Source organism: Sinocyclocheilus rhinocerous, unplaced genomic scaffold, assembly GCF_001515625.1.
Source record: "Sinocyclocheilus rhinocerous isolate Xijiao unplaced genomic scaffold, SAMN03320098_v1.1 scaffold1163, whole genome shotgun sequence".
Taxonomy (NCBI): domain Eukaryota; kingdom Metazoa; phylum Chordata; class Actinopteri; order Cypriniformes; family Cyprinidae; genus Sinocyclocheilus; species Sinocyclocheilus rhinocerous.
This window is the reverse complement of record NW_015642328.1, coordinates 820,436-831,390: the sequence shown is the minus strand read 5'-3', so window position 1 is coordinate 831,390 and position 10,955 is coordinate 820,436.

Here is a 10,955-nt window from a genome sequence, read left to right as displayed (position 1 = left end):
GTTACGCTTTCTTTCTTTGCGTGAACATTTGGGTGGCGTTATGCAAATCTTCCCACATCGTGACGTAGACATGTGGGGGCGTGTTAGAACGAGCCGTTTTAGGTAGGCGTGGTTGACTCTTAACTTTTGTAAAGAATATCTCTTTGGATTTGAGACTTTAGTCTTTGCAAATTTACAGATCTTCTTTATGCACCAAGAGCTTGTACAAAAAAGCACCTACTAATATGGAAATCACAAATATTTAATCACATTGCAGATGTTTTGCCATTCAAACATATCTGTGCATTCTGACAAAAAAAAAAAATGCAAATAGGCAAAATTGTTTGTTAAATTAAACAGTACACATAGGACAATCACCCTGGATCAACCTGTTTGGGCTACAATGGTATAGTGCAGGTTTGAACCTCCAACCTTCATTAGCTTTAGCAATGTGTTATTTGAAGATACATGAGAAGATGTTTCTGGCTCACTTTCCAGTGACCAGAGCACTTCCTCACCCAGGAGAAGAACATGCTATATAATAATTATTGGTTGATGCAACAGGGAGCTGCCTTTGAGTGAGAGCTAAAGATACCCCATCTGGATTGGGACACAAATTTGAGATTTCAATAAACTAACTGTACCACTAAAAGCTACTTTGAGTTTTATGAATGGAAGGGTGGATGGGAACTACTCAACGAGATTGTTGGTGAAATTATAGGGCCTTGGAAATAGACACTCTGAAACCAGTCTCTGGGACGTTATTCATCATGCATGAAACGTCAAACGAACGCTGATACCACCATTGTTATTTGTCCCAAGTGGCAATATAAAGATCACAAATACTTGAAAAACTTGAAAGTGAAAGGTGTGTTGATGGTGTCAAGTGTGCAACTCTGTGACGTGCGCATTACTGTGACGTAGACTGTAGTCGCACATTTTTTCTGATTAATTTCAGAAAAAATGTGCGATTAATTAGTTAATTTTTTTTAATCGATTGACAGCACTAATATATATATATATATATATATATATATACATATATATATATATATATACACACACACATATACTCAAAACGACATGATAATTTTGGCACGAACAATGCCTTTATTTCATGCAAGGATGTTTAAAAAAATACCTCAATGCCATCAAAGGACAGCTTTATCACTGGTACAAACGCTTCTTCCACCGCCTAGAAGGCAAGAGCAAAAATCAATCATTAAAGGGGTCATATGATGCGATTTCAAGTTTTCCTTTCTCTTTGGAGTGTTACAAGCTGTTCGTGAATAGATAAGATCCCTAAAGTTGCAAAGACTAAAGTCTCAAACCCAAAGAGATATTCTTTATAAAAGTTAAGACTCGTCCACGCCCTCCTAAAACGCCTCGTTTAAACACGCCCCCACATGTCTACGTCACTGTGTCTACTGGCTTTTCATCTCAACCTATAGGTGGGTCTTCTAAAAGCATCGGCAACAAAGAAACTCTTTCTTTGGAGTTGGTATGTCTGATCCTCTACCTTTCAGACATGTCTCGCCTTTCACTCTTTTATGACAGCACGGGAGAAAAAAATATATCCTTTGCTTCAGGGAATCAGAATCACTTAAAGGAATTGGTTGAATAAAGCTACCTAATGATTTTTTCAGAACATAAATTTTGGTGGTTAAGTCCTGTATTTAAAGATAATAACTGATCCAAGAGTGTCTTCCAAAGATAATTGCAGGTTTTCTGTCTGCAAGAAACAATTTAAGCGGTTTTAGAATAAAACACGACAAACATCTAAAAGCCTGAAGAACACTTTGGAGTTTAGGAAAGTGTTCTGAAATGCAATAGTCAAGGCATTGTGAAATATTATAATAGGCACACAAAAAAGACATGGCTTTATCAAGTGGATCAATTGTTAACACTGCAAGAGCTCAGTGACATGGATCACAAAACATACACACTTCATAAACTTGTATCTGAAAAGCACTTGATGCAAAATTGATATTAGTTTGAAAGACTAGTTTGATGATAATGTTTAAAAACAGTATATTTTACAGCTGCCATACGTTACAAAAAATTAGACTATTTCCTTGATCTTGAAAAATGTCAGTTGATACAATTTACAGTAAAGTTGCGATAAAATGGAAGTAGCATCAGATCTTCTGTATTGTGACGTGTAAATGATTGGAGAAGTCTGGGATATGTCACTAAAGAGAAGTCTGGAAGATAGAGTTCAATTAAACATTGTTTTGTCAATAAAAAAAAATATTTGGTGGTAGGGGTGGAGTGGGAATTTTTTTTTTATTGTAGAAAATCCCAGTTATATATGATATGAGAACAGTAGGGCCTGTAGATAGGAGTATGTGTTATTTAAGAAAAATATAATTATATTTTCAGAATGACAACATTTTTTTCTCAAACATAGTCTGTGGGGAAATCGCCCCCAGCCAGGTGGGGTAAAATGCCCCCATGGGGCAATGGGCAATTACTCAAGTCAAGTCACCTTTATTTATATAGCGCTTTTAACAATACAGATTGTGTCAATCAAATAGGAAAATAGTGTGTCAATGCAAAAGGAAAATAGTAAACACTCAATTTTCAGTTAAAGGCATTCAGTGATGTCATCGTCCAGCTCAGTTAAGTTTAATTAGTATCTGTGCAATCAAGTCGACGATATCGCTGGAAATGAAGTAACTATAGACTATATAATTAACTATAGACTTATAATGTTTTGTATTGTAAAGTTATTAAGTTCCCAATGTTTAATTTTATAATTTGCTAGTTAATTAGCACGTGAGGCGGTCTGAGTTACAGTCTGAGCTAAAATTATATAGATCCGTTTAGTTGTTTAAATTTTATTTTCTAAACTTTAAACGCAGTGAAGTGTTTGTTCAAGTAGATTTTGTTGCTCATGGAAACCTCACGTGAGCCTGAAAGTTACTTAAAACTTAAAGTTTTATTTGCACTCTTGAAAACTGTTCACCAAAGACTAAATTTCAGTCTGGAAGAATTTCCTGCACACTTCACCACCAAAATGAGCTGTAGAGGCCAAAATTAGCATTGTGAATGTAAGAGCCTCACGTTACATTCATAACAATCATTGTTAATGTTTGAATTGTATTTCAGGGCAGTTCACGAAGACAGATAATCAAGAGATGTTGTGACAACCTGGACAGAAGTCAGTTCCAGATACACCCTCCACACCAGACCTCCCTCTCATATGGATTGCTGTCTACTAGCATATTATGTGTTCTCTTCAGACTTAGGTGGATGCAGATATTAGTCAGGGACATGAACACATGAATATTGCAAGATTAGGGAAAGTACCTTATTTAAGAATTTAATGTTAATTGCTTAAACATTAAAAAAAATATTGGTTTGTGGCAGTGTGAACTGACCATAATGCTGTATGTTAGGTGTGAGATTCATTAAACTTGGTTTGGTACAATACATCTATTCATAAGTGCACCAGTGTGAAGCACAATTCCCCGCACATTTGCTGTGTATCCGTAAAGTGATATCTTTGTCATAGTATTCTTTCAGTGGTTTATACAGTCTCTGGCTGCCACCTACTGGCATAACAATGTAACCGTAAGAACTGCTTATGGTAATAGAAGGGATGATACAGTTATATCTCGATTGAGAATTGGACACTCTACTCTTAATAAATCACTCCAGATGATAGGAAGACATGAATCTGGTCAATGTAATCATTGTGGACTTCCAGAAACTGTAGAGCATGTGCTGATTAACTGTAGGGCATATGAAAGGGAAAGAATACAGTTAAAAGAGGAATTAAAATCTGACGGCAGTAATTCTATGACATTACAGAATGTGTTAAACAGTTCTCATAAAGGTTATAAAGCTCTTATTAATTTTTTGAAAATAACAAATTTATATAATAAAATATAGGTAGAAGGTTTTTTTTTTTTGTTTAATTTTTTTTTGTTTTGTTTTGTTTTTTTGTTTTGTTTTGTTTTTTTGAGAATTAGCATTTCCCTTGATATCAGCGCCTCACACTCCATCCCAGTAGGTGGCGGAATATGCACCAAAAGCTGGTTTGCCAACCGCCATTAAACATCATAAGAAGAAGAAGAAGACAACGCTATTTTGTTTGAAACTATTGAGAGCTCCATGAACCACATGACCGCATGGCGGCGGCGCCGGCGAGATCAGAGCAGCATGTCGCAACTCTGTTTTTCAATGGCTCTGGCTTTAACCGAGGCGCTACAAAGGTATTTATTGTTTGAATCTTTTTTATAACTTACAAAATTTGTTTTTATAACTTACACGACTTTGTTTCATATCACAAGGTTGCCACTTTGGCATGAGATTTACATGGGCAGAGTGAGAGCCTGTCTCACAACAAATGCGTGAGAGTTGGCAACCCTGGGCTTAGTTATTTATCTATTGTGGCAATTTGCAGGTCGTGTCAAAAGTTGTTAGTAGAAATAGCTGTATTCTGTTCGTTTGACTCGTGTACGATAATTTTCTTGCAAATACGTTCATTTTGAGCTTCTGGTACGATACTTGGACATTTCCAATTTGGCAACACTGAAACTGTCAATCACTGCAAAAGCCCTGAACGCGGTAAGTCGATGGCTGCATCCGAAAACTCTAAAATGCTGCCTTCAGAGGCAGCATTCCAAGGCAGGAAGGCATCAAGGCACGTCCGAATCGGTTAAGGCTAGAAGGGATACGTATGGTGCTACTGGGCATGCGCACATCAATACAGCGTGATTTTTGTCACACTGTACAACAATAATTACTATTTTTTCATTATTGTAAGGGGTAGGTTTAGGGTTGGGGTCGGTGTAGACGTTAATAAAACACAATCTAATAGATAGAAAATTAATTTAATTGTTCGTTTCCGGTCTGAGCTGTATCCCTTCTAGTCCGAATCCAAATTCTGTTTCACTTTCTGTCTCCGGAGGTACCTTCTTCTGATCTAATTTTGAAGGCAGCATAGATTTATCCTTCTCTGCCTTTGATATCCCACAATCCTGTGCGTTCCATTCCGTGACAGTTGAGCTAAAAAAAATAAAGATGGCGTCTGACAGTTGCGTTTGGTGGTCAGTTTGTGTGTAAATGTATATTTCTGACTAACTTTTTGCACTTTTGATATTATTTCTAGCGAGAAATCAGTATTATAGTAATTAAATATTTGTTTAGTTATCACAAAACTCATTCTATTTTGTTGTAGATCATTAAACCGTTACACAGCCTCAGAAGCCTGTCCGAAATCAGTTTCATGTGGTGCCTTCGTGCAAAAACGCTGCCTGCAAAGTCACTGCCTCATACGGCAGCTAAGTTTTCGGATGCAGCCGATGAGTTTGCGCTGAACAAAACTCTGGCGAATGGAGCAGTATGTGCGGATTTCTTTCGCGCCATTGCACACATAGGTAAAGCTTCTTTTGAGTGTCAGGTGATGTCTCTTACCACTCATTTGTATGTGCCATCGCGAACAGAAGTGAAAGATGCCTGTCGATTAGCGTCTACTATGGCCATTACAGATAGGCTTCGAGGCTAATTTAAATTCCTCTGATTCACCATTGCTGTTTCTTCGCTCAACAGCCATGCCTGTGATTGGTTGCTATTGTCACCGCTGCAAAAACACGTTGAAAAAAGAAAATATTGACGAGGTAATAATAGGAAGTAAAACTATTTCAGACTAAAACTAAATGCTTCCATTTTTCTGGTTAGATGAGAGGAAGAAATGCAGGAATTTGATACTGGCATTGCTTAGATGAAATACACTTTGTGGCATACACTTTGAAATTATTGACCATTATTCACTGGAAAATGGAGGCTTGTAGCTATTTATTGGAAAAAGTTAGAAAAGTTGCAGTGTTCTTTTTTTATTTTTAATGGTCAATAAATCCTTAGATGATGTTTAGCCAAAGTGTTACACCTTGCATTTCCTCTTTGAGTAAACAGCAGGCCTAGATGCTGTTTAAATAATCATGTTGAAGCAAGACCTACATTTCCAGACATTTATAGTAACGTATATTTGTGGGCTAATGCATTTATAAACTATGCCAGTCATAAACAGTCGGAGCCCGGATGAGTAGACAGGTCCTCAGCGGAAAGTCTGGGCTAATATAAGAACTAGGCACCAAATTATGAGACAACCTCAAGAGCATTTGACTGTGAGAGCTGCAGTGATCTCTGTAATTTCAGCATGTGCCAAAGTTGCTCTTCAGGAACCACAACTGATGACCTGTTGACTTTTAAGAACCACATGTAAGATGGTCTTTCTGCCCCACATAATGATCTCTTCTGAGGTTTTTTCCTCAATAGCAACTTTCCGGCCTCAGAACAAAAGTGAACACTATGAAGTTTACTGTTCCAGAACGAGCAAAAAAAAAAGTTTTTCCCGTATGCTATAGCCCTGGGTTGTGTGATAAGAGATTCTTGAGAATTAGGCTATATAAATTAAGCTAATTTTTGGTAGCTTTGAAATGCAATATACTTTGCAAGAAGTGTTGCATTTTGTTTTTTAAAAAAGGCACTTTTAAGGTGTTTATGTTGATTTAAGGGGACACATAAGCTATTTGTAGTGATATATGAATAAATTCAGAGGGCAGTTTGTGGTTTTATGGTGTACAAATAGAACAGCTGAAACCACAGGGCTAAACTTGCCAGAAACGTGGGTTTAGAGCCTTTGGTAAGTTGTGTTTGGTTGAAATTCAGCTATTAGTGGTAGAAATAAAACTTCAAATTTCCTCTTCTACAGATGTTCCAACTTAGAACTGACAATTGCAGACAAATTACCTTCAGAAGATTTTCTTACTTTGTTTGATTTGCTTTTCCTTAAAGATTTGCCCATGCTACTCCATTAAAATATCCGCTCATTCATCCACAAACCAAAGCAGACAGCCAAGATCCAAACATTTTCATCTGGACAGGTTTTCTTTATCCTTCATCACCACTTAAGAGGCAATTTTGCTCAGAAATAAACTAGCCTTTACTTACTTTCTAAACATGGCATCCTTGCATAAACTACTTATGAATGATACATGTTATATAAATATAAATTTTGTCATACTTTTAGTAGAATTCAGAAATGATCCTCTTGTTTGACTGGGAAAAAAAATCATCACTTTAAAGACCCATAGTTAAGTGCCTTTTGTTTTTTCACACAAAGTTGAACATTTAAAGTCAATTGAAGATTTTTATCAGTGTTAAACTACATTTACAGGTTTCCGCCTGTGGGTTTGTTCCATTGAAATTAGCCAAATTATATCGTTGGACCTTGGAAATCCACTGTAATCTATACATTTAGCCTCCATTATCTTTCTAAGTTCCGTGACATTTCTGAAACGCCCTTTCCAAATTAAAGGACAGAAATGCGCCAGAAACCGACATTATGAGCCGTGTGCTTTTTAAAGCAGCACCTTCTCAATCTCCATCTATCTTAATGTGAGATAAGCGGCTGGCAGTCAACTTCACGCCAAGTGCTCATTATTGTGAATATGCAAAAGCTATTTTTGATATTCTTAAACTGTGACAGGCTACTACAGGTTGAAACCTTTGCGCACTTGCAAAGACAAATTCTAACATTAATATGCTTTGATATTGAAGTGCATAGTTTTTATGCCACTAATAAATCATGATAGTGCCTCTGACATTTATATAGAGGTGTACCTTGCTTTTTATAAGGTCACATCTCTTCTCAGCCAACAAACTCTTTACAGTAGTCCGATTCAATTAAAACACACTCGCCCACTGTGCTTAATTAAAACCAGATTGATGTATTCTCCACCTTTTGGACAATGTTCAATATGAATAGCTATACTAATTTAACCGTTTCTGCATGAACACAAAAATATGTTTTTTATTCTTTTTTTTTATCATGGTAAATGGTCAAATCCTTTAAAATCGCAAAATCCTTTGATTTACTCATCAGCCATAGTAAAATAAATGGTCATTTTACACACTTCAGTGTAAAGCTAGAGGGTGCCAGTGAGGATGTGATGTAAAACTGTACACTGTGGTTTAACAGGTGTCTTGATGTGAACTTTATGAAAATTGATGGCATGCATAATGTTCACTGTGCAACTGTGATTGGTGGTCTCGTAATTTCTCAGCATGTGCCACTGGGAATTGCTTGTGCGTAGTTTCTCTCCCACCAAGCTACGATTTTTTTTGGGTGTGTTCATTTGTGGAAACTGATGTTGCTGAATTTCTAATTACTGCATGGCTGGTGCTGTTGTTTCTTAAGTGTATGTAAAGGAATGTTTAGTCTTTAATCAACAGCGTTATATTCCGGATGAATCCGCATAGTTGCTGTAAAAGAGGTTGAGTAAATTTTGTTGGTCAGAGCATGTCTTACATTTTTCTTATGAAGAGTACCCACTATTTTAAAAGCCATATTGATTATTATAATCATAATAGTGCTTTATTGTCTGAACTATCAGAAATTTCTCTTTTAGATTAAGGAGCGGCTTCCAGGTACTGATCTTAATTGCAAAAGTAAATTTGCATTCCCATTGTTTTGCATGAATAGTTATGTGCTTTTTTTTTTAAACAATTTCTACTTGAGCTGAAATGAACGCCCTCTTTAAATGCATGAAATATGCTTAACCTTTTTTTGTTGTGCAACACAGCAAATTCACGTGACCAACTTTAAAATTAGTGAAACTTTGACATGGCAAATAAACTAAACTACAACAAATACAATTGCCTGAATAACATTTTTCCTTAGGTCCTACTCTACTGATCATTCCAGATATTTCAGAAGTACTTTGTGCTTGACCACTTTTTTGCTGAATTTATGCTGTCATACATTACATAAATTCAATGATATATAAATAAGACAATCATACAGAATTATGAGTATGGGTAAATAGTGGTGGTTTTAACCACCCTCAATAGTTAAAAATGACTTTTAACTGCAACAGAGAATTTGAGGGTTAACACACTAAAAACAAGGATAACAATGCCGTAATGTGGGCTTCCATGAGTCAGCAAAAGCAATTACTGTCCTTCCCAGAAGCAGGGATGCAGTAGGGTTAGGAAAGCTACTTTAAATGTATATTACACTCGGGTCCTCAAGTTCAAAACCAAGTCAAGGGAACCACCCTTGAGCATACACTTGGTTTAGTGCCAGCATGGCAATATTGTTTTACGATTCCAAGATCTGTAAATTTCCATATTTATTTCATGGCTTGTTATATCATATTTAAACTCAATATCTTCATTCTCCCTTAATTAACACATTCGAGCCAAGAGTTTTCTATGGACGTCGACCAATCTCGCAAAGTCATTAGTCCTTATAGTCCCGCTCATTATGTTAATAACCATAAGTAGAAGATAAACAGGTTTCCTAGTATGGCGTGTTCATGAATCTATATTTACTTCTCAAAAACATCTGCATGCAAAAGGCCCCATTTACTTAAAGTTTCAAAGCCAATTCACCTTGCCAGCTTGCATAGCTCTTTTGCATACTAAACAATTTTTATTTTAGCCCTTAAATAGCACTCTGATGACAAATTGGAAGGCAGCTGAAGTTTGACACTGCCATTGTTACATGTTAATTAGACTGATTGCATGGCCGTCAAACATGCTAACAATGAGCATTCAGTCCATTGTGTGAGGGTACGACAGCTAGACAAAGCAGAGAAAGATGTGTGCTGGGAATGAGCAAATCCCATATGCCCTGCTGTGGGATTATTCTACACGCCACACTATAGGCCATGTCTTGGAGCCAGGATGCATGGTAGGAGCCTGTGGTCTTTGCCTCTTCCCCAGTGTCTCCAGTGGTCTACGCTGTGACTATCCCCTGGTGGCCTGGCTCCAAAACCGAAGGTAAAGAAAGCTATGTAAATGACAGCGTTGCTAATAGGGGTTGAAAAATAGATATGTTTTGATCATCCTTTGGGGTGTTTATTCTCGGATTTCCTCACTATAGCAATAGCTTCTTCAAGGAAACTGCAAATTAAAGATGGTTCTATCTTTATGTTTCTTGGGTACCTTACCATTATTGCTATCCAAAGGTTGCAAATTAAGATTCTCCTTGTGTCTCAGCAACCACCGAGGCCAGAAAAATGTGCCATAAAGAATACGTTGCAATCGTTTGTGGCTTATTTGCTAAAACTGGCTGAGCTGCACTTACATATACCGTACCAGTTCCCATGGTTGTACTGTATTTAAGCAGCTACCTGACGCTCACAGTGTGATGTCTTCTTGTTCAGATGCCCAACAGATGTCTCAGGATTATTGCATCTTGGCATTGCTGGCACCAACAGCTGACTGAGCATCTTTGTGTTTTACTTAAAGAAATATCTCTCCTAACGTCAATTCTGTCATTATTAATTCACCCTTGTGCATTTCATTTTTCTGGAGGAACACAAGTAGATGATTTTAAAGAATTGTTACGCAAGAGTTATAGTGTTGAGAAGCTGTCAGACTCCAAAAAGAAAAGAAAAACTTGTGCGTTGTCTCTCGCATTGCACGTCTTCAAGCCAAACCAATGGTTTGTGAGAAACATACTGAAATTAGAAATTTAATTATGCATTTTAAATTTCGAATTTCAGTATGTTTTGGTAATAGTAAAAAATTACCAGTATGTTTTGGTAATAGTAAAAATTATGATAATTTTTACTTTTACCAAAACGTGTGTCTAGTTTGTTTTAATGTCTAGAATCAAAAATAGTGCATCAATTTCTGAATTTCGGCATACATTTTTTGGAACAATATTAGGGTATATATTGTGCAGGTCAGTGACACAAGTTTTACTGTATGCACATCATGTAATTTTACCACACTTTCTCTACAGAACACATATAGTATCACCATAGTTTTACTAACTCAACCTATCTAATGTTTACTCTCATGACACATTTTGTCGTGAGTCTTAAATTATAAAATGGTAGCGCTTTATATCCCCATTAAATTCAGCCATAAGTAAACACAAACAAAGTATAAAACCGATTCCATTTGGAAGTACAGGGTATGTTTCCAATTCATTTCTAAATAAAAAATGTTTT